The 25391-nt window shown below is 36.4% G+C and overlaps 1 protein-coding gene and 1 non-coding gene across 10 annotated transcripts in view; both read right to left on the reverse strand.

Moving 5' to 3' along the window:
• The window catches only part of DMD (dystrophin), a 2446616-nt gene that overhangs the window by 2318199 nt on the left and 103026 nt on the right, over window positions 1-25391 (reverse strand). The window lies entirely within an intron of this gene.
• On the reverse strand, window positions 13423-13525 carry LOC116646206. The gene has a single exon (XR_004302100.1). It is a non-coding gene; the product is annotated as a U6 spliceosomal RNA (small nuclear RNA).

Consider the following 25391-nt stretch of genomic DNA (forward strand, 5'->3'; position numbering starts at 1 on the left):
CAGAAATGGCTTACTCAACCATTATAGACTCTGGAGAAAGTTACAGCCCCACTTTACAAAACATTAACCATTTTGTGGCTTTCCTTGACTTTAATCCTCAGTCAGGTTCTTAAGTATAGCACTCTCTGCACTGTGTACTGGATGGAAAGTTCTGGTTTTGTTTTTGACATTATTTTTCTTTGCTAATTCAGTGCACCTTACATTTCAATGTCTTTGGGAAGAGCAACAACACATTTTAGAAAGAGAGGCCTAAGTCTTTGCTTACGATACTTATGCCAAATGCATAGCTTTGTCACCCCCCCCCCCTTTGGGTTAAAACTAAGAATTTATTCTCTTACTTTATGAGTCACAGTTTTAAAAGGCCTTCTTTTATCATGTGTGAGTGAAACAAACATGAATATTGTCACAGTTATCTTTACTGTTGATTCAGATAATTCATAGCTATAGTAGCTGCCACAACATTTTAGGTTCCTTCCAGCAACTCTGCCCTCTTCTAATCTCTCTCTTTACAGACTGAGCCAGAGCGGTATTTTCAAACCTGTGGATCTAATCCAGTCCCACCGTGTTCAACGTGTATCAGTAGCTTCGCATCCCTCAGAGGATCCACACAGCTGTGGCTTTCCTACCCCAGCAGTCTTATCTCACAGCAACTTTTGCACGTCTGCCACATGGGTATGAATTCATTTCCTCCAATCAGTAGTCCTTCTGTTTTGAACCGTCCTTCCAAGATGCCCTCCCCCCATTATCTACCCAAAAACACTTAAACCTTGAGAGAAATTTCAGATAACTTTCTCAGAGAGGACTACGCTGACTCCAGCTTAGGTCAAATTTCTTTGCTATGGACTCTCATAAAACCATGCCTCCATTTTTTTTTTTAGATTTTATTTATTTGTCAGAGAGAGAGAGAATGTGCACAAGCAGGGGGAGTGGCAGGCAGAGGGAGAAGCAGGCTCCCCGCTGAGCAGGGAGCCCAATGTGGGACTCGATCCCAGGACCCTGGGATCATGACCTGAGCCGAAGACAGACGCTTAACCAACTGAGCCACCCAGGCATCCCCATGCCTCCTGTCTTTCAAAGTAGTTATCTTGGAAGTTACTCCTGCATTCAATAGTGGAATTGTTTAATCTATGCCATTTTTACACAGGAGCAACGTTTCTCAACTGTGACATCAATTGCATTTGGGCTCCATAATGGTTTGCTGTGGGTGGCCATTCTGTGCGTGGCCATTCTGTGCAATGTAAGCTGGGTAGCAGCATCCCTTGTCTCTATCCATCAGATCCCGACAGCACACTGCCTCCTCCCGCAATCAGGTTTTGACAATCATAATGACTCCAGACACACTAGTGTATACTGGATTAAGGTAGAGCTACCAAACCATTAACTCCATGAAAATACTGACATATGTTTTTGATCACCAGTTTACCTCTATGCCAAGCATAGTGCCAGGTTTTAGTGGGTACTTAATATTTTTAAATGATAAATGTTAGGCCATGAAGTTATGTTTATAGCAGAAGCTGAAAAAACATTTTACCAAAAGACGAGAGCCATGAAAAACGCATCTAATAATTTATTTTAAGCTTTCAAATACTAAGGTAAATATACATCATTAAATACACAAAAAGAAGCTAATTTAACTCTGCTTTAAGTACTTTTCAAGAAGCTAAGTATTTCTAGAAGTGAGATATAAGATGTAAAAAAAAAATCTACAATTTAACAGTGCTTCCCCCTTTCAAATTACTCTACCTCTACTTGAAAGAGGACCTATACAAGTGCTCAAGTTGATAAAGGTAAAACATTATGCTTAATTCCTGCATATTCCTTGGCTCAATCTGATTTTAAATAAGCTGAAATTTATTTTGTACATGACTGCATACAGAGATTAAGTTTGGGCTACTAAAATTAGTAGCTGGTCTTGCCAGTGTTTAACGACTTTAAACATTTAACCACTGAACAAAAGATTGATATTATACCTCAAGGGAATTATGCCTTTATATATCTCTGCTCTTTTAATTCAAAATAGAAACTCAGCTAATATCCATAAAAATATTAATAAAAATTCAAATGGCTTAAACCAAAAGATTGTGTTATGATAAGAACAAATTTAGCAGCCTATCTTTAATTCATCACACAGGACTCAGTGTTCTGGAGTTGTGTTCCTGGGTACATTATAATTAAGTTAATCGTGGATATAATAATTGTGACTTATTTGAATGCATCCACTCAAACTATTTTCCCAAGCCCCGTATACCTGTAAGAAATTTACCTGTTCTTAGACTTGGTTGGTATTTACAATAGGATTATCACTTCAGATGAGACAAGACAGTTTTTATAAAAGTTACGTGAAGCATTCTGGGGTCCAACACAGAAACCACATATTTTACTGTATACACTTAACACCAGCCTTTAAAAGGATGATTTCCTGAAGTTAAAGAACTCACCAGTATTTTCTGGGTGTGTTTCTCTGAGTTACGTAGGGTAGTGAAGAAAAGAAGACAAAAGTCAAAAATTATTTTTTTCTTTCCCTATTCAATGCTTTAATATTTCTCTCCTAAACACTATTTTTCAGTTTAAGTATGCTAACTACCAAAAAATGATCTCTGATATAACTCAACAAGGGTGTAATGTCCTTTGGAAAGCAAAATATAAAGTAATTGGATCTAAGGAAACCAAGCTGATTATCAAACACACTTTTAGCTGCAATCCCATAATGTGCTACATAGGTCTATGACAAAATATGTACACTCCTTTGCTATAAATATTTTTATTATGAAAATGCAGCTCGATCTTAAAAGAGCTATGTTCTGAAATTAAAAGAAAAACATACGTACTAAAAATTATCATTAAAAATGCCTTAGGAATGTATCACCTTGGGAACCAACATCGCTCACTTATGGCACTCTACTGGGGACAAACATATCACAGTAAGTGCCACCAGACAAGTTTTCCTTCATAATGGGTACAGACAGCTATTTATTCAGTGGGGTTCCAGAAGAAACAGTCATTAGGTTTGGTCTTATATGCCTCACACTTAGGAAAGTTAAGTACTTCCATTCTGAGAGGCACATGGAAATTCGGGGTTCTGAGCAAACAGCAGATTCACATCTCTTGCCTCAGTTTCCTGTAGGATGTGCACTCAAAAATGAGAGGAGGATACAAGGCCCATAATAATATTTTATCTCTGGCTTTGTTCTATAGAACTTTTATTATTATTAAATTCATGTTTAGCCTGACTCCAGAGTCACAGAAATGACTTTATGTTCACTTATATCTTCCAATCTAAAACTAAATTGGCAAACTATTTACAAATCATTTACCAAGGGAGTTTAATCTAAGTTTTAGGATTTTAACCTTTTAAAATTTGGTTTTATAAAGTACACCAATCCATTCATTACAAGATTATAAAATACAATGACCCTAAATATACAGGGTCGATTATAAATTTCTTTTTTCCCCTGACTTCCAATCTGTGTACCCTGTAAATCTTACTCTAACCACCTCTGTTATCCAGTAACTTTTTTTTATTATTGTTATGTTCAGTTAGCCAGCATATAGTAGTACATCATTAATTTCTGTTGTAGTGTTCAATGATTCATTAGTTGCGTATAACACCCAGTGCTCATCACCACAGGTGTCCTCCTTAATGCCCATCACCTGGTTACCCCATCACCCCATCCCCCTTCCTTCTGTAACCCTCAGTTTGTTTCCCAGAGTTCAGACTCTCTCATGGTTTGTCTCCCTCTGATTTTCCAGTAACTTTTTTTTTTAATTTTATTTTTTTTAGAGCTTCATTTTTTTTTTTTTTTTAAGATTTTATTTATTTGACAGAGAGAGCACAAGCAGAGAGAGAGAGAGGGAGAAGCAGGCTCCCTGAGGAGCAAGGAGCCCGATGTGGGACTTGATCCCAGGACCCTGAGATCATGACCTGAGCCGAAGGCAGACGCTTAACCGACTGAGCCACCCAGGCATCCCTTTCCAGTAACTTTTATATGCTCTCTACTACCCATGGGTTCACTTCTAAACTAGGCCTTCTGGCTTTTTGCCTTCCACTGTCTGATCCTAGTTTACTTTTAACTGTACATACCACTACTTCTATATATGTAGTAGTTCAGCTTGTCCTATTCACCAAAAAATGTCATTTTATTTCTTGCATCTTCACAGTGAGCTTATCTCATGCCTTTGATCCTGAATTGTCTTCCCATCAATAATTTCTCATCTAGCGCATACCTACTCTATTATAAGGAAGGAAGGTCATATGTTCTATAATTGTACCATAATACTTTCCTTTTCTTAGCTCATCTGATAACTATTAATGGCCCTTCCTTTTTTTAAGATTTATTTAGTTATGTTAGAGAGAAAGAGCACACGAGCTGGAAGAGGGGCAGAGGGAGAGGGAGAGAATCCTCAAGTGGACTCACCTCCCAGCGCAGGGTCTGACATGGGGCTCCATCCTGAGACCCTTAGATTATGACACCAGCAGAAATCAAGAGTCAGACACTTAACCAACTGAGCCAGCCAGGTGCTCCTGGCCCTTCCTTTTATTAAGAATCTATATTTCAGGGGCACCTGGGTGGCTCAGGCGGTTGAGCATCTGCCTTCGGCTCCAGTCATGATCTCAGGGTCCTGGGATCCAGTCCTTCATCAGACTCCCTGCTCAGCAGGGAGCCTGCTTCTTCCTCTCCCTCTTTCACTCCCCCTGCTTGTGCATGCTCTGTCAAATAAATAAATAAGATCTAAAAAAAAAATCTATTATTCCAGTTAGAACCAGATATGTTTTACATATTATTTTATTCAATCCTTAAAACAGTGAAATGTAAAGATGACTCTTCTCATGCTAATGCATGAAAATTTAGGCCATGAAACCCACTCAAGGTCAAAAAGCACTGGTATAGAGGAGCTTTGACATGACCTAAGAATACTTTGGCCCTAATGCTCTTTCCATATATAACACGAGGTCTCACCCCCAACCTGTGCCTTCCGCTGTGATTTGTACAATTTGCTTTGTTATTAATTTATTTTATATGGGAAATCTCTCACAGCTACATTTTGATCAATCATAGGAATTTTCTAACATTCTTAATCATGGTTCTGAGAACATGGAAAGTGTTTTTAAAAATAACTGAACCATTCACTTTTAAAAAGAACGTATTGAGTTGGTAAGTCTTTTTTTATTCTATTTCTCTGATGCCACCAGTAACAAAGTATAGCAATTTATCAAGGAAGAAAATAGATGGAAGAATTTATACAGAATTGGTTCTAAACCATAGGGTGATAAAAGTTCATTTCTTCCCCTTCAGGCCTCAGTTTCCTTGTTGGTAAAATGAGCTTAACTCTAAAATCATTTATACTTTCAACATTCCAAGCCAAACTCTCGGGATTACTGGACAGTTCAAATGAGGTAAAAATAAAGAGGCTTTCATAGAAAATATTATAAAGACATAATGAACTAATAATTCTGATGTAGTTCTAATAAATAAAAGAATAAATTCATTTGCAATATGTACTTATGAGTGGCTTGATTTATTTAGTGGCTCTAATTCTCAAAATGTGCCAGAAATTTCAAGGATTCAAATGTATTTTTATACTGAAATGCACTAAAAATGTATCCCAATCAGATTAAAAGCCAAGCAATTATTATTATATAAAGTTATCAATTTTTTTATTTTAAATATTTTTAAAATGCCTTATACTAAGTATTTATAATAGTTATTTTTTACATTTTAATTATATATGTGGCCTTTGGCACATTGACAGCGTGTTGGCTTTTAACATTTCCAAATTAAGTTTTCATCATTAGTTTTGGTTTCTGTGTTGTAGTTATTTCATAATTATTTCCTATGGAGGAAAATGTCCCAAGTCTTCTTTGAGAGCTTGACTTTCCCCTTTGATTTCTGCCTTTTGTTTATGAGAAAAAGAACTACTTATGGAAATGCGGTATTTCATATTTCAGTAATCAATCAAAAGCAATAAATACTGCACAACCAGCATCTTAAGAATGCACTTAGGTATCTTATTGATCCCCAGAACATTAAACCTCTTACCAGCGTTATGACTCTATTCTGCTCTTAGACGCATATGCTGTTCCTAGTGATGTTTTTTTTTTAAGATTTTTTTTATTATGTTATGTTAATCACCATACATTACATCATTAGTTTTTGATGTAGTGTTCCATGATTCATTGTTTGCATATAACACCCAGTGCTCCATTCTGTATATGCCCTCTTTAATACCCATCACCAGGCAGGCCCAGTGATTTGATTTTATGGAGAACTGTGTTCATACAGGCAAGGGTGAAATTATACCTAATGATGAACTCTGTAAGTGCATTTTAGGAATTTTTTATTACCTTCATGGGAATTAACATACATACTATATATTTAACTTTAGGAACCTTACCACTTAAAAAAAGAATTAACTTGTAATTCAGTATACACATTTACTTCTACTCTCTTTGGAAGCCGCCAAATTTAGTTAATATGAATTATGTGCAAGCAAAATAAAGTACAACAGCCAATATGGATCCTACAGAGCTATTTCAAATACTATGTATTAAATTTATGTTATTTAGATTTGATACAAATTTACATGTAGTATTCCACTGGAAATATAAATGTAAGTAAGGCATACTCGGTGAATTACATTTGAAATCTCTCAGTATTCAGGAGGGCAAAAGGGAGTTACAATCAGTTCTGCTATAACACTTGTTCTGAGAACATGAATTTGTTTCAGTGCAATTGTAATGTTAGGAACAATATAAGCGTAACACAAATTATGTGCTGCATTTGTGCAGGATTTTTTCCATGAGAACTACTAGGTAAACTCAGAAAATTGCAGCTCACTGAACGGAACAATGCAGAAGCATATAAAACATATGCACACACCTCAAGCATATACCAGCTATGACCACAATCACATCTCGTATTACAACTTTACTTCTGATTTCAGATAGCTCACCTTCTATCACTTCACAATAACTCACAAATACAAACTCTCCCCATGCCCGTGTGCACAAGCAAATTTCAGGTCTTTTACGAGGTAAAGTACCTGACTTACTGAAGTATTTATATACGTATTAACTGCCTATCTAACATGTATAAAATTGTGATATCATTCTCATTAGATCCCTATGTATTTTATGTGACAATGACAAAACTTTTTTTAGTGCTTTTCCTTTATCTCCATTTTCTGTAAGCCCTATGGCTTTTATTCCACTATTTTGCACAATGCAATGATTTTTAGGAACACATATGTCATTTAATAGCAGACTTGAGCATATTATGAAACTATATAAAAATACCTTCTGATAGCATAGTGATCTGATAAAGAAAATTATAATTTTACAAAAGTATTAGTTATTATATGTATATAGTATAAATTTATGTATAGAAATCCACTGATACCCTGGGTTTCAGGAAAGCAGTTATAAAATGAATGATCAGCAGGAAATGAATTATAGTAACATTTCAGTCCATCTACTGTCATAACATTTTTTATCTTCATACTCATAAACAACAAAAGGAAACATTTCATATATTGGTTTCTTTAAAAATTAATTTAATTGTTATAAGAACACCGAATATGACATCTACCCTCGTAATGAATTTTAAGCCTACATTATCATTGATGAAAGATACAATGTTATAAGTAGATCTTTAGAGCTTATTCATCATGCTTAACTGAAATTTTATGCCTGTTGATTAGTAACTCCCCACCTTCCCCTCCCCCAGCCCCTGGCAACCACCAAACCACTCTCTGATTCTCTTAATTTTATTATTACATATACCTCATGTAAGTAGAATCATGTACTATTTGTTTCTCTGTGACAAGGTTTCACTTAGCTTAATGTCCTCGATGTTCATCCATGTTGTCGCTTACGGCGGAATTTCTTTTTAAAGGCTGAATAGTACTCCATTTTTACATATACTACATTTCTCATCCACTCATCTGTCCATGGGCATTTGTGTTGTTGCCACATTTGGTTATTGTGAATAGTGCTGCCATGAACATAGAAGTGCTAAAAGCTCTTTGAAATCCTGATTTTAATTCTTTTGGATAAATACCCAGAGGAGGGTTTGCCAAATCATATGCTAGTTCTTGTTTTAATTTTTTGCAGGATCTCCATATTGTTTATCACAGCAGCTGTACCATTTTGCAATGCCACCATCAATGAGCAAGGGTTCCAATTTCTCCACATCCTCTCCAACACTTGCTGTCTTTTGTTATATACAGAATTGGTTCTAAACTTGTTGTGATCTAAGTTTATTTTTTCACCTGTAGTATCATGCCAAGATCTGTTTCCATGCTCTCTATTCTGTTCCATTGGTCTACTTGTCTATGGTCTTGTTTACCACAGTTTTATATGCCATGTTATATTATAGAAGCTCTGCCTTTTTGTTTCACTTCAAGAATGTCTTTGCTTTCCTAAGCCATTTACAGCTTGCTATAAATTTTAGAATTGGCTAGCTGAATTGCAAAGCAAAAAATAATAAAACAAAACACCTGTTGTGATTTTTATTTTGATTGTTTTACAGTCAGTTTTCAGGGAATTTTCACCTTTTTAATACTGAACATTCCAATTCATGAACAAGGGAGGTTTTTCCTTTTTTTTAATTCTTTTATCTCTCCATAAAGTTTTATTATTTCCTCCGTGATGGTTGTATACATCTTTTGTTTGATTCTCCTGTAGGTACTTGATTCTGATGCTATTGTAAATGGCTCCTTTCTTAGAAATTTCACTTTCTAAATATTCATCAATATATTTTCAATTTTTATAGAGCTATAATTCACATACCATTAAATTTACCCCTTTCAAGTGTACAATGAGTGATTTTTAGTATATTCACAAACTTGAGCAACTGTCAGCATTATACAATTCCAGAACATTTTGATCACTTCAAAAAGAAACCACATGCCCATTGACATTCACTTCCCATGGCCATCCACAACCCCTGGAAACCATTAACCTACTTTCTGCCTCCATAAATTTCTCTATTATGGATATCTTATAATTGAAATTATATGTATACTTCGGTGTTTGGCTTCTTTCACTTAGCATGTTTTAAAGATTCATCCATATTGTAGCATGTACCAGTATTTCTTCACTTTTTATGATGGAATATTTTACTGTACGGATATATCACTTTGTCTAACCATTTACCAACATATGGATGGTTTCCAGTTTCTGGCTATTATGAGCAACAATGCCATGAACATTCATGTACAATTATTTTGTGCTTTCAATTATTTTCAGTACCTAGGAATGAAATGCTGAGCCATATTGTAACCCTACAATGAACTTTTTGAGGAATGACCGAACCAGTTTCTACAAGAGTTGCACCATTTTATATCCCCACCAGCAATTTATGAGGGTTCCAATTTCTCCATATCCACACCAAATTTACTAATGTGCATATTTTTTTCTACCTATTGTAGTGGGTGTGAAGTGGTCTCTCTTATTTTGATTTGCATTTCCCTAAGGGTTAATGATCCTGAGGATCTTTTCATGTGCTTATTGGCTCTTTTTATATCTTCTTTAGAAAAATATTTCATCAAAGCATCCTCCCATTTTTGATTGGGTTAATTTCCTTTGTATTATTAAGTTCTAAGACTTGTTTATGAATTCTAGATCCTAGACTCTGATCAAATATACAATTTACTATTATCTCCCATTCTGTGGTTTCTATGTTCACTTTTCTCGATAGCTTACTTTGAATCAAAAATGTTTTCTATTTCAGCATAGTTAATTTATCTACTTTTTCTTTGGCTCTTTGTGGTTTTGGGGTCACATTTAAGAAACCATTGCCTAATCCAGCATGAGGAAGATTTGGGTCTTTGTTTTCTTATAAAAATATCATTTCAGTTCTTCACTTAAGTTTTTTATCCATTTTTAATTTTTTTATTTTGATAAGACATAGAATATTTCCTTGGCAGATAATACAAAAGGTAAAGAAAAACCTTTTATAATCTCTTATTAAAAGCAGACCAATAATCTAACAGTCATTTTAATGGGGAGAAAATTAAACTTATTTTGTATCAGTATATTATTGACCTCATTATTTTTTTATTAGTATCAGAGGTAGAATTTAGTGCTTCATCTGTTGCATAGCACCTAGTGCTCATTACATCAAGAGCCCTCCTTAATGCCCATCAACCAAATACCCCTTTCCTCCACCCACCTCCCCACCAGCAACTCTCAGTTTGTTTCCTAGAGTTCAGCATTTCTTATGGTTTGCCTCCCTCTCAATTTTCATCTTTTATTTTTCCTTCCCTTCCCCTAATGTTCACCTCTTTTGTTTCTTAAATTCCATATATGAGTGAAATCATATGGTATTTGTTCATTAATTTTTGTAAATGGTGGGAGTGGCATCTCAGTTTCATATCTAGTTGTCTTTCCACCAAATTTGTTGAAAATATTATTTCCCCCCACAGAATCTTGGAACTCTGATTAAAAAAAAATCAATTATGAATTTATGAGTTTACTGCTGAACTCTCAATTCCATTCCATTATATGTCTATCCTCATAACAGTGTAATAGTCTTGATTACTCCAACTCTGTGGTAACTTCTGAAAATGGAAAATCAATCTTACAACTTTGCTATTCTTTTTCAACATTGTTTTGCTTATACTGCATCACTTGAATTTCCATATGATACTTAGGATCCACTTTTCAATTCCTGCAACAACAAAAAAGACAGCTAGAGTTTTGGTAGAAAATTTCTTGAATCAGTAGATGCATTCTGGGGATATTACCATCTTAAAATGATTAAGTCTTCCAATTCATGATTATGGGGTATCTTTCCAATTACTTAGGTCTGGAAAAGAGATTCTCCCCTAGAGCCTCCAAAAATGAATGCAGCCCAACTGTTACCTTTATTCCAGTGAGGCTCATTTTGGCTCATTTTGGACATGAAACTGTAAAGTAAGAAAAAAATTGTATTGGGTGCCTGGGTGGCTCAGTCGTTAAGCGTCTACCTTCAGCTCAGGTCATGATCCCAGGGTCCTGGGATTGAGGCCTGCATCGGGCTCCCTGCTCCACGGGAAGCCTACTTCTCTCTCTCCTACTCCCCCTGCTTGTGTTCCTGCTCTCGCTATTTCTCTGTCAAATAAATAAATAAAATCTTTTAAAAAAAGAGAAAAAATCGTATTATAAAAGTGACTGTTATAATAATTTGGTCCAGCAGCTATAGAAAGGTAATATATTTTCTATCCCCAGTTTGCTGAATATATTTTTTAATCATGAAAAGTTGGATTTTGTCAAATGCTTTGTTGGCATTTGTTTTAGCATGTGTTTTCTGAATCTCTATGAATAAGGTAAATTAGATCATTGGTTCTCATATTTTGAACCAACTTTGCATTCCTGGAATAAATTCTACTTGAACATGGTCTATAATTCCTTTTAATACGTTGCTTCCTTCACTTTTCTATTATTTTGTGTAGGATTTTCTCAAAATCCTTATACTGTCATTTATGTTTCATCAACCACCACTCTTCCTTCTTGCAGGTTATGGTCTAATTTCCCTTTCATTTCATCCTGGGGAACTTCCTATATTTTGTAGGGCTGATCTACTAGCCATGAATTCTCTAGGTGTTTATCTGTCAATGTAATAATTTCTCCCACTTTTTTGATGCGTAGTTCTGTTGGATATAGAACTCTTGGTTGACTTTTTTTCTTTTCCATCACCATTCTTAGTATGTTATCCCACTGCCTTCTGACCACCATGGTTTTTGATGAGTAAATAGCTTTTAATCAGATTGAGGACCTTTGTATGTGAGGTTATGTGAGAGCTTCTCTCTAGCTGTTCTTAAGATGTGTCCATGTACGCATCTCTTTCGGTTTATCTTACTTGGAATTTGTTGAGTTTCTTGGATGTACAGATTAGTGTTTTCATCATATTTGAAAATATTTCAGCCATTATGTCTTTCAATATTGTTTGTTGTGCTTTTCTTCATCTCTTCTTTTGGAATGTCCACTATGCATATCTCAATACACCTGAGGGTGTCTCAGAGGTTTCTGAGACTCATTTCAATTTTCTTCATTCTTTTTTCTTTCTGTTGTTCAGACTGGATTATCTCAATTGATCTATTTTCAAGATGGCTAATAATTTCTTCTGCCCACTCAAAAAACCTGTTGATCATCTACAGTTAGTATTTTTAAGACATTTTAAAAAAAAAGTTTTAGGTTCACAGGAAAATTGAGTGTAATATACAGATACTTCTTATGTCCCTCCTGCCCCTACACATGTATAGACTCTCCCATTATCAAATCCCTCACCAGAGTGGTACATTTGTTCTCAAGTAATGAACCTATATTGACAGACCATTATCACCCAAAGTCCATGGTTTATCTTAATGTTCACTCTTGCTGTTGGACACTCTATGAGTTTTGACAAATGTATAATGATGTGTATCCATCATTTTAGTATCATACAGAGTATTTTCACTGCCCTAAAAATCCTCTGTGCTCTGTGTATTCATCCCCAACCCCTGGCAACCACTGAAGTTTTTACTGTCTTCATAGTTTTGCCATTTACAGAATGTCATGTAGTTGAAATTATATAGTATGTAGCCTTCCTTAGGTAGGGCAGGATGGCTCTAGAAGGCTGGAGTTGAGTATTTCCTTTCTCTCATATGCAAGTCTGGGACTGACTAGATTAGGTATTTCTCTTCCTTCAGGTCAGTCAGGCTCTGGTTAAATAGTTTCTCTTGAGGGCAGGCATTGTTAAAAAGAACAATGTGTCTCTGGCAAATATTAAAAGAGTTACTTTTCCATCCCCCTGCCAAAAGCAGGAAGGCCATTTTCTGTGATGTTTATTGTATGAAACTGGTAAAGCTCCTGGAGGTAAATCCCACAAAATTTGGAGGGTAGGGTGTCACAATGAGCCTCTAACAATTACAGGTCAACTTTTCCTACCCCTGTACTTGTTCATGTGATAGTTTCCACTCATGAGTCTCTACTCTGGTGATCTTTGACTCCCAGTATTTGTCTATGTTTCTTTGATCTTGAGAATTATAGTCTTCCTTGTGTCCTCATCTCTTTTATGGATCCTAGGAGAACTGTTCATTTTTAAGTCTGTTCATTTTTTTCTCACCGGATGTTAGGACAGAATGGTGACTTCCAAGCTCCTTACACACAGAACCTGATATTTAATATTCTTACAATTTTTTTCCACTCCAGAAATTCTAAATTTTATCCATTTTCATGTGATTTCTATCTCTTCTTTAATATTCTCTTTTGGTGAGACACATGCTCATATTTTCCTTTAGTTCTTTAAACTTTTTTTTTTTTTCAGTTCTTTAAACATAGTTGAACTAGCTGATTTAAACTTTTTCCATTAAGTCCAACATATGGGCTTTAGAGAAAATTGTTGGCTTTTATTTTTTCTTCCTAGAGATGGGCCATTAATTTTTTTTTCCACATCTAGTTTCTGTTTTATGGAATGCTTCGCAAATCTGCAGGTTATCCTCGCACAGGGGCCATGCCAATCTTCTATCATTCCAATTTTAGTGTATGTGCTGCCAAAGCAAGTACTAGTATTTTTCTTCTTAAACTGGGCATTTAAACTAATATAATGTGGCAATTCTGGAGATTAGACTGTACTCCCTCCCCAAAGTTTGTTTTTTGCCTGTTACTATTTTGTGTGTTTAGTGACTTTTCTGAATTCAAGACAGCTGACAGTCTTTGTCATATGTGGCCACTGAAGTCTCTCTTCAGCATCTTACAGGCCAACTAATGATTAGACAGAAATTTGCTTAAATTCCTGGAACCAATAAATCTGCAATCTTTCCTAAGGGGCTGTGTGTGCAGGTTGGTGATACCAAAGTTCAGCAAGGTACTGTATAACTCTTATCTTCACTTCCTATATTGGCAAAACTTTAAGCTCAGCCTGAGGTTAGAGACTAGAATATTCTTAGGGCTTTCCTACACTGTGTACAATTCTGGGTATGTACAAAGCTCTATGCGTGTGCATGGCCTTTTGGACTCTGAGAAAGATACTGCAGCTTTTCAAAGCATTGCATATACATCTTGTTACTTGGATTTTACTTTCAAGCTTTTGGATTAGCCTATTGTTTACTTCAACTTTTAGCTTCTACTATAGGCAACTGCAATGTTAAGTATTTGCCTTTTATTGTTTTCAAGACTCATCCCCATAAAAGGCTGTTAATACTATGTGAACTCTCAATCAGGTCAAATAAAGACAGTATTAAGAGTAAGATCTTCCGTGGACCAACCAGACAGGGAAAATAATGACAACTTTCTGGGAATGGGGCTTGGAAGGAGCTCCAAGCTTACTCCTGTCCCCAGGTTGCTGGTTTTAAGAGTTACCTCAGAAAAAGGAGTGGAGGGTCATTATACGTAACAAGATTCAGTCACTTTTTTTTAAGATTTATTTATTTGAGAGAGAGAGAGCGTGCACACACATGAGCGGGCAGAGTGAGAGGGAGAGAGAGAATCTCAAGCAGACTCCATGCTGAGCATGGAACCTGACGTGGAACTCGATCTTGTGACCCTGAGATCATGACCTGAGCCAAAACCAAAAGTCTAGTCATTGTTTTTCAATAAACACTACCTGGATTGCTGAAGACCTTTGCTTAATTTCCAGAGTTTGGAAAAAAATTTGATGCTGAGAATGTTTTCCATGGTCTCATTGCTTTTATGGAGAAGAGGATTTATGGAAGGGCCTAATCTGCAATTTTCGCTCAAGTCACTACCTAATTTTACTATACTGATTTTTTTAAGTCCAGAAACCTTGCTAAGGCTTTTAAACTCAGGTTGTTTTTTGAAGATTATTTTGTTTTTACAGGAATACAATGCTACAATCCACAAATAAAGATGATTGCTATTCTCTTTCCAATTCTATAATTTCATTTTTTTTTCAGCCTATTGCACTGATTAGTACTTCTACTATCATGATGAAGAGGGGTAGTGATAATAGTCATCTTCCTTGTATTCCCCATCTCAGTCAAAATGCTATCAGTTTTGCCATAATCATTCAGATAAAAATATTCTCATCCCAGTTTACTAAAAAATTTTACCCTGAATAAATTTTATTAAATTGTAACTGTTATCTTTTGAGATAATCATATAGTTTCCTTAAATTATTAATGTTGTGCATTACTAAGTATTTAAAGCATATCAAAAACCATGGATGTATGGTTTTAAGATAGCCAGCTATAGCAAATGATAAAGTCAGCAGGCAGAGATAACAATGCTTTACCATTTTCAAAGAACGAATATCTGGATATATTCAATTCCCACAACCTGCTTGGGTAACACTGAAACAATGATCCAATTTAATGAAGTTCTCTCCTGTCAACCCTATTAGATGAATGGGGCTGAATAATTACTGACTTTTTTTTTATTATTATTATGTTAATCACATTACATCATTAGTTTTTGATGTAGTGTTCCATGATTCATTGTTTGCATATAACACTCAGTGCTCCATGCAGAACGTGCCCTCTTTAATACCCATCACCAGGCTAACCCATCCTCCCACCCCCCTCCCCTCTAGAACCCTCAGTTGTCAAGTTCTAGCTTGGCCCTATGTTTTAAAACCTTTGTGAATAAAAATAACATTAAAATATTCAAATAAGCTCCAGTGACTTGTTTTTCCCAGGGTTAAAGAGCATATACACTGTTGACAGAATGCTTGGGTGTGAATTCCAGATCTTTCAGTTAATGGCTGTGACTCTGGGCATAGCTCCTCCGTGTACCTTGGTTTCCTTCTCTATTAAAATACCAACAGTTTCCTCCCAGAACTCTTTTTTTTATTTTATTTATTTATGGGGAGAGAGCGCGTGCAAGTGAGTGAGTGCACAAGCAGGGGGAGGACCAGAGGAAAAGAAACAAACAGGCTCCCGCTGAGTGCGGAGCCCAACGTGGGGCTTGATCCCATGACCATGAGATCATGACCTGAGCCAAAGTCAGATGCTTAACCAACCAGACACTTAACCAACGGAGCCACCCGGGCAGCCCCTCACAGAACTCTTGAAGGATTATGTATGTTAAGTTTATCGAGTGCTTGGAAAAGATCCTATTAATAGAAAATGTTACAAGAGTGTCAGTTAATATTATGTATTTCCTATCTACTTTAAGAGTGCTGCCTAATATGTGGATGGGTTCTATCATTGATATTACTACCCATTTCTATAGCCAATATAAACCTGCAGTCTTATCTAATTAAGAGGTAAGATAGTGCTATTTAGATTGCTAGTATATAATGTCCATCCTAAAAAAATCAGAATTATAATTGGGAATTAGTTTTTTAAATCTTATCTCTGCATCCACCTTTTACTACCAGATCTGTAACTCATGCATTAATGAAAACTTCAGTTCATCATACAGACATATTACAGGATTTTCAGTCTTGTTAAAACCTTGTATAGAACAGCTTTAAGAATCATAATGTTTGATGTTTTTCCTTTAAAATGGTAATTTTCTGTATCTTATAAAGAAGTCCCAGGTTATGAAGTAAGCTCTTCCCAAAATACTACTATAAATTATTCCCAAGCTAAGAGTCATCCCTTCATAATCATCAACAAATTTAATGCCAGTCATATAAAAAGCAGAATATGGAGGTAAATGGTCCATTGTATTAATGATGCAGAAATCATACATGGTGTTTTGAGTCACACAAGACATCAAAGGACATAAGCAGCAATAAAGATGATGACGGCTTTCTAGAAGTGAGAGAACATCTTGGGGGAAAAGCTCCCTGTGACTTTTGAGACCCTACTTTAACTAATAGCAGCTTGTGAGAGAATATACCTGACAAGGTTTCATTCAAGTTTCATGAGAAATAATAGAATTGGTCAAAGCAAGGGACACCATGGTAGCACTTGAAACAGTGTTGGTAAATATGCAGCTCTCTTTCCTTCATTTATTCTTTCATTCAAGAAATACTGCTAAGCTCCTGCTGTCCAGCTGGTGTCAGAGATCTAAGAGAAAAGGACTGACGTGCTATCTTTCCTCATGGAGAGGAGGTAGGCAGTGAACAAGCAAGCAAACAAATAGACAAAATAACTTTAATATATTTAGTAATTTTAGTAAAAGGTATGAATAAAATAATCAAAATTAATGATAACAAAGAAAAGCTAGAGGCAGGCATACTTTAAGTAAGGTTCTACTGGAAGCCCTCACTGAGGAAATGACAAAGCATTTGGACTCAAACCTGAAAGAGAAGAAGTCTGCCACAGGAACCACTAGTGCATATTTGCTGGCAGTCATGTCCTACATGCTCAGAGCTTCCGCCATTGGTGAATCATGACATTTTTTGGAAACACTAGATAAAAACTCATTATCTTTCACAACTCACTATTTCCAAATCCATACCACATTCCTGTTAGCATGTAAAGTGAAAATTACTTGCATTCTGGGTCTCAATCTCTTAACAGCAATCATTTTTTTTTTCACCACAATTCTTAATTCTATGTGCTCTTCATTTTCTTGCCAGAAAATTCCACTCCAGGCTTATTTTCTCTTCTGATGTTTTTGATCAAAGCCTTGTCTTTGCACTTAGGGACTCCCACCATTCATCTGTGTACTGATAAGAAGTTCATCCACTGAAAACAGATTCTTAGAATTATCTTAACTTTCACACAGTAATGCTAAGTTTCCTATCAGCCTATCTGGTTTCCTTATTCACTGGTATCCTAGACTTGAACTTGACAAGGAATACAACCTCAAACTTGTTGCTCAGCCCAGCTGATAGTTGTATCTCGAAGTACTGTATATTCATCCCTCTATCTGTGAGATATTTATACAAGCTGAGAATCAAACTTTCACACTGGGGACAGAACACTTCACTCTGCTGGCTATACGGCCCCTCCATCCCTGGTGGTAGCTCCCAAGGCTCTCCAGAAGACCTTAATTTTTATGAACACAGGGGCAAGCCACAGCTCCTTGTACAAATACCCTTTAGTCAAGAAAAGATACATAATACAACTTTAGCCTTCATAAGGGGACCATGTTTTTTTTTTTAAAGATTTTATTTATTTATTTGACAGAGACACAGCAAGAGAGGGAACACAAGCAGGGGGAGTGGGAGAGGGAGAAGCAGGCTTCCCGCCAAGCGGGGAGCCCGATGTGCGGCTCCATCCCTGCAGACCCGAGCCGAAGGCAGACGTTTAACTACTGAGCCACCCAGACGCCCCAAGGGGGACCACATTTAAAAAAAAAAAAATTCACTCTTCTACGCAATTGGACTTAACAAGCAGTACTCAGGTGCTATGTCCTCCCATTGGTTTTGTAAAAATACAAGATATATCCAAAGGAAATACCCTGCTGGGTGTGCCAGACAGATACTGTTGAGGTCTTGTTTTTCTACATTACTCCTACTTGAAGCCTCAGGTATAAGGTCTAGAAGAAATGTTTTCTGTGCTCTTTAGGTCTAGAATGGTCAGACATCTTTAACAATTAAGACATATCTAACTGCATATTCCTTTGCTTGGCTTGTGATAAATTTGACATATGCATTTAATAGGCCTGCATGTGTGAATTATATTTTCTCTTCCTGCTTTTATTTGGTTAATGACTTACATCTTCGCTAAAAAAAATAATTTACTCAACACTTACTATGTACCAGAGACTGTGGTGTTTACAACGTAAAACCATGTTTTACAGGGCTTGATGTGGCTTGCAGAGGCAGCTTGGGAACCTGGGAAAGAGGGGGACTGGCCAAAGGAAATGCAACAGCTCTCCTGGGGCTATGATGTGATCTTCTCAATCTCATAGTTATTTGAGTTACTCCAGTCTCCAGCCGACTCTTCACTTTACCCTTGCACCCCTACCAGTTACTTCCATGTTGGTTCCTCCTAAAACAAATATTAAGCTGAATTCTGACTTACAAAGCATCTATGATTATGAGGCTAATCAAATTCATTTTTATTGAGCAAACCAATGGGTCTGCCATCTTACCAGCTCTGTCAAAAACCAAATTATTTCAGGCGCCTGGGTGGCTCAGTCGTTAAGCGTCTGCCTTTGGCTCAGGTCATGATCCCAGGGTCCTGGGATCAAGCCCGCATCAGACTCCCTGCTCAGCGGGAAGCCAGCTTCTCCCTCTCCCACTCCCCCTGCTTGTGTTCCGTCTCTCGCTGTCTCTCTCTGTCAAATAAATAAAATCTTAAAAAAAATAAATTATTTCGGGCGCCTGGGTGGCTCAGTTGGTTAAGCGACTGCCTTCGGCTCAGGTCATGATCCTGGAGTCCCTGGATCGAGTCCCGCATCGGGCTCCCTGCTCGGCAGGGAGCCTGCTTCTCCCTCTGACCCTCCCCCCTCTCATGTGCTCTCTCTCTCTCTCATTCTGTCTCAAATAAATAAATAAAAATCTTTAAAAAATAAAAAATAAAAAAAAAATAATAATAAATTATTTCATAAAACATACCCTACAATCTCTCCACCGAGGACATATCTCACGGGATCAACAAACTGTACTAAATACGAAGCTTAAAAACAGAGATGATCACAGATAATTTCCACTGGATTTTCTCAAAGATTTGCCTCCTGTCAGATGTAGTGTCCATTTTTTTTTCTTTTTTAGGAATTCTGTCAGTAAAGGTTTTTGTTTTGTTCTGGGCACTTTTCTACAGATGGGTTCACTTTTATTGGTATTGTACCAAAGTTCTTTGTCACTGATTTCCCTGCTTTTCAGGTTGTCCACCTTCACAAAGGCTTTCCGCTGCACTCAACTGACATAATATTTCATTATAAAAGAACTAGTGACATGACAACATAATTTGAGTCGCCTACTTGTTAAGAAGAACATCTGTGCTAGTAGTGTATATAATAAACCTGTCTGTCCACAGATATATTTTAAACAGCCAAACCATATTTTTGTCTCATAAAAAGATATCCTATCTTTAGTGTCTAAAGCAAAAATTGCCCCTGAAATAGAGCATAGAAACATTAGAGTCTCTAACCCGGCTGTGACATATTCTTCTAGGATATCATTGAAAGAGCCATTAACTCCCTGGGTATCCATATCCATCACGGGCCTGACAGCATACGGCTGGCACAGCACACGATGGGATAAGTGAAGTAAGATGGGAAGGGTTAAATTAACCAATAAGGACGTGAAGCACACAGGGTCTAATAATACCAGGAAGTCCTTATCCCACTCCCAGGCCTGAAGGGATAATGGGAAGGAACATTAATACCAGACCCAGTGAGAGCTGAGCTTTGGAAGAGGGACCATGTAACAGCAGTTGTGGCCACAAAGAAAAATTCAGCCACTGTTACCCTGAAACAGAACAGTGTGAGCCAGAGCAATAAATACCTTTCTCCTCTAATCCTCTCCTCTCTTGCCAGTGATTTCCAACGAGTCGACACATTCCAGAAACCGGAGTACAGAGACTCATGTTGACAGAGCCCAGAGAGATCAGGCTCTCCAGTATTAAGCACACAGAGTGGAGAAAGGCAGAGTATAAAACTGGAAGAGGAAGCAAAAAAAAAAAAAAAATCTGGCCTAATAAATTAATGCCACTATCTGAAAAGTATAAATAATCATTCCCTGAGTTTCCTGGCTTGTAAGGGAGATTTAAAACTAAAATGGTATATTTGGGAAAATAATTTATAAATTCCAAAGCATTTCACAATAATGAAGTGTCAAAAAAATCTGCCTGTTTAGGAATTCAGAAATGACTAGCCAAATGTAATTAGTTTCACTATTTTAAGTCTATTTTTTTATAATGAAGAGCTTAAAAAACATTAAGACACTTTTAAAACTGTAGCTCTAAAACATTCCCCTATTTGAACTCTAATTTTCACTTGTGTTAATGAAGCAATGATGAACACCTTGCTGTCTAACTTGCTTCTGTAATTTGAATTCTTGAGCATTTTACATCTATTATTCAATTTTTTTTCTGTAAAGGTGGCACCTATTAACACTCTTTATAACAGAAAATTGGTATCTGATTGCTTTATTAGAGATTGATTTTCTTACTGATTATATGTACATATATCCACATCATGTACTTTGCATTTAAAAATAGTTTTTCAAAATTTTGTCACTTTTTGACTTTTAAAATCATTTTCCTGGAATAAATTTCATTTCGTTGGCCTCAATTTTTTTTAAATATTTTATTTATCTATTTTAGAGAGAGAGAGTAAGTACAGGAGGGGAGGGGAGGAACAGACTGGGAGGGAGGGGGACAAGCAGACTCCCCGTTGAGTGCCAAGCCCCATGGGGATGGATCCCAGGACCCTGAGACCATGACTTGAACCGAAATCAAGGGTCAGATGCTCAACAGCTCAAGTGACTGAGCCACCCAGGGGCCCCATACCTCAAATCTTATCTACACTTTCCTCCCTGTTTTCTGTAGTAGAAATTCTCTTTTTTTCTCTATTAATCTGTTTGAAAATGATTTTGGTATAAAAAAAGGTCAAAGTAAAGGTCTAATATTTTACCAATTAGCTAAACAAATTTCTCAGTATCATTGCAGCATAACACTTTACCTTCTGATTGGTGCGGAATATTTTATTATAAAGGCATTGATTAGTGTTTTTTTTTTTTTATTTTTATTTTTTACAAATAAAGGACATTCATTTTGACTTATATTGTAATCAACTTCAGTGCATTGTGATTTTTCTGGATTCTATAGTTGTTGAGTCACTGAGTATCTGACAAAGCTTACAGCCTTTACACACAGATAACTGATTAATTTTATGATTATTTACCAATTAAACTTCAGACACTGCTTCAGTGTTTTCTGGTGTTACTGTTATGGAGAAGTCTAAGACCTGTTGATTTTTGTCCTCAAGTACACATTTATTGTTGATTTATTTGTTCTAGTTAGATGTTTGCAGAAATTAAAATTTTTTAAATACCACAGTAATTCCTCAAAACTATATGGAACAGTTTTGTTTTGTTTTGTTTTTTCAGCTCAATTTAGTTTCCGTCTCTTCAGCTGGTTGTGGTTTTGTCTCAGGCAAACATAACTGTACAATGAAACATTCTGAGTTTTTTTTCCTCCCCCACATTACTTTCAGGTTTATATTCCTTTTTTTGCCTACATTGCTAAAGGATTAGTTTCTCAATTCTCTCCTCTACAGATTCAGTTTTCTCTAGTGTTATTTTCGTTATAAGCACTCATAATTCTTAATTTCGCTATTATGTTGTTAGCTTCCTTCCAGTCTTAATTTTATGGATGTTTCTTTTACTCTCCACTTATATTTTACATGATTATGTTTTCAATATAGGGCATCTATAAAACATTTTTAAATTTATTCATGGAACCCAGATTTATGTATCATTTGAAAAGACTGATCTTTTTAAAATTTTATTTTTAAATATTTAAAATGTATTAGTTTCTTAAACCTTTGAGAGTTTTTCATGGACACCAGACTGTTTTTTTGCTTTTCTCTATCCATCCTTCTCTATGGAACAGTGGAAGACATCCAGAAATACTGTTCAGCAATCTTAGGAATGCCCTCAGTCCCACTCACTGTCCAATAGAATGTGGATATTACCCTGTCTGTAATTGAAAGCTGAAATGTAGGTGGATGTACACATCTTCTAGATCAATGAGGGTCTCAATCAGAGGTTTACCACCATGATTTTGTAGAGCTGAGGTAGACTTATCCTGAAAGGTCTAACACTAGGAAAAGTGTTTTTTTTTTTACACTGTGCATTGTTAAACTGTAGGAGTTCTTGAAGATGCTCTGGGCCGCCACCCCAAGGAACAAGCAGAGGCCTTGATGAGTATGGTTCTGGTAATCTTGCCTCCACTTAAACTATAGACATAGAGCATCTCTGGTTGAAGTACGTGATTAGTGAAAACATTCTGCTACTCAACAGTAGTATCTAATGGAGCAGCGCCGCCCCAAATCTCAATCAATCACCTAGTTAGCTTTGTAAAATTCAGGTTCTCATGTGTATATCGGACTGAGTTTAGAATTCCACATTTCTAACAAGCCCCTGGGTGATGATGATGCCACATTTCTGTAGCTTGCATTTTAAGTCACTGAGTGCGGTAAGAGTATTTGAGTAATTTCAGCTCTGTTTTCACTGGTTGTTACATATCAAATACTATGCATGCCAGGATGTGATCTTCCCAGACATCTTTGTGCCTCCATTAACAGTATTTTCTGTGAGGAACTATGTGTTCTTAGAATGCAATATAACAAACCTGGCTTTCAGAATCCTATGGTATTCCTTACTGGTACTATATGTTTTTAATTTGTCTTTTTGCCATGATTTGTCACAATAGTAGCTGTCCATCACCCCTTAAACAAACCTCCCAACTTGAGGAACTTCATACATGAACCCCATCCTCTCAAGGTTGAAGCAAATTACTTTTCAGCCTCCTCTGAAGCTAGAGCATCAGTGGCCATGTGTTAGAACCACCTCATTCAGATACACTGTAGCATGAGTCTTACTCTTATCAGTAATGTGAGGGCATGGAAGCCACTTCCTGGTAAGGAACTGCTTCGGAAACACACACAGCAGATATCTAAGTTCGAGTCAACATGTATACATTAACAAGTGTGAAAAAACATCTGGTCTCTATTCTGAAGGTAGAAAGTTCTCCAATGAAACAAACAGAATCATAATTTGGATACCATCCCATACTACACATCCTCAAAGCTTCTCTGCCCTATTCCTCTCACGTTCAACAATCCTACCCAGGAACAAACCAGGAAATATCTAGTATGTTTTCATTAATCCCTCTTCCATTTTAAATATCTAGCTTGGTTTCTCTTGTGGAAACTAATAGGCCTGACCAATACAGTCTTCCCCCAGAGAAAGATTTCATTTTTAAAACAAAAACCGTTTTTCTCTATTGAACAGTAACTATCTACTAGAATATAAAAAATACATTTTTGTATTAGAAGACATACTGGTTTCATGAACAAGGGAAGAACACTATGAGCAGATGAAGAAGTTTGTTCCAAAGCTTAGTTATCAACAGTCTGTGAAAGATGATTAAAAATAAAAACATGGGAAGAAGAAACTGCTTATGGTATTAACAAAAGAAGGAAAATAATTAGACATATTTCCATGTATAAAATTCATATGAAATCAGTTTAGTCTGTCTGCCACTCTATAATGCATTTTTTTTCTGAAAAGAGGCATTCTGCATTGTTAAGGGCAGCAAGTCCAGGAAACATAGTAATGTTCCTTGTTTTGCAATAATATTGATAGTTTCTTCAATTTCAGTTCTAGTCTGCTTCTCTTAAATTGGCAAAAAATAGATTGTTGAAAAATCAGCAGACTCCAACTCTGTCTGTAACAATGTTCCTATAACTACATTTGTAATGATTTTATATATAAAATGCACACCATAGAATTTAGCTAACCAAATAATAAGCACTTCCTTTTGTGCTTTGAAAAAATAACCAAGTAGCTTTAGGTTGAAAAAAATGCAAAAAAAAAAAATGTATTAAATTCTTAAAAAAATTTTCCTCAACATATCTCTCCTACATATTTGCTAGCATTTTTTCCCTCCCACAAAAGTAAGGAGGGCATTTTCCATGCCTTCAGATTTTCCTGAAATTCTGTTATTTCTAGCCAGAAATCAAAGGAATGGAGAGTATAGAAGTATTTCTGAGGTAATAAACAATGATCTCTTACAATGAAAATAAAGGACAGAAAATACTTATTATCTTCACACTTCACTCAGCTCAGGTTCACCTTCAGTTTTCCTTAAGTCATGTGTGAGAGACAAGGTAGAAAGAAATTATAAAAATGTATCGGGGCGCCTGGGTGGCTCAGTCGTTAAGCATCTGCCTTCGGCTCAGGTCATGATCCCAGGGTCCTGGGATCGAGCCCCGCATCGGGCTCCCTGCTCTGTGGGAAGCCTGTTTCTCCCTCTCCCACTGCTTGTGTTCCCTCTTTCGCTGTGTCTCTGTCAAATAAATAAGTAAAATCTTTAAAAAAAAAAAAATGTATCTAGTCTGCCTTTTTTAAAAAAAATTAAGGCACAAAAATTTTATTTTAGTTTCAGAGGTAGAATTTAGTGATTCATCAGTTGCACATGACATCCAGTGCTAATCACATCACGTGCCCTCCTTAATGTCCATCACCCAAGGACCCCATCCCCCCGCCCCCTCCCCTCCAGTAACCCTCAGTTTGTCTCTTGTAGTTAAAAGTTACTTATGGTTTGTCTCCCTCTGTTTTCCTCTTATTTTATTTTTCCTTCCCTTCCCCTATGTTCACCTGTTTTGTTTCTTAAATTCCACATATGAGTGAAAGCATATGGTCTTTGTCTTTCTCTGACTTATTTTGCTTAGCATAATACCCTCTAGTTCTATCCACATCATTGCAAATGGCAATATGTCATTCTTTTTGATGACTGAGTAATATTCCTGTGTGTGTGTGTGTGTGTGTGTGTGTGTGTGTGTGTGTACACACACACATCTGCTTTATCCATTCATCTTGTCGAGGACATCTGGCCTC

Source organism: Phoca vitulina, unplaced genomic scaffold (assembly GCF_004348235.1).
Source record: "Phoca vitulina isolate PV1807 unplaced genomic scaffold, GSC_HSeal_1.0 scaffold35, whole genome shotgun sequence".
NCBI lineage: Eukaryota > Metazoa > Chordata > Mammalia > Carnivora > Phocidae > Phoca > Phoca vitulina.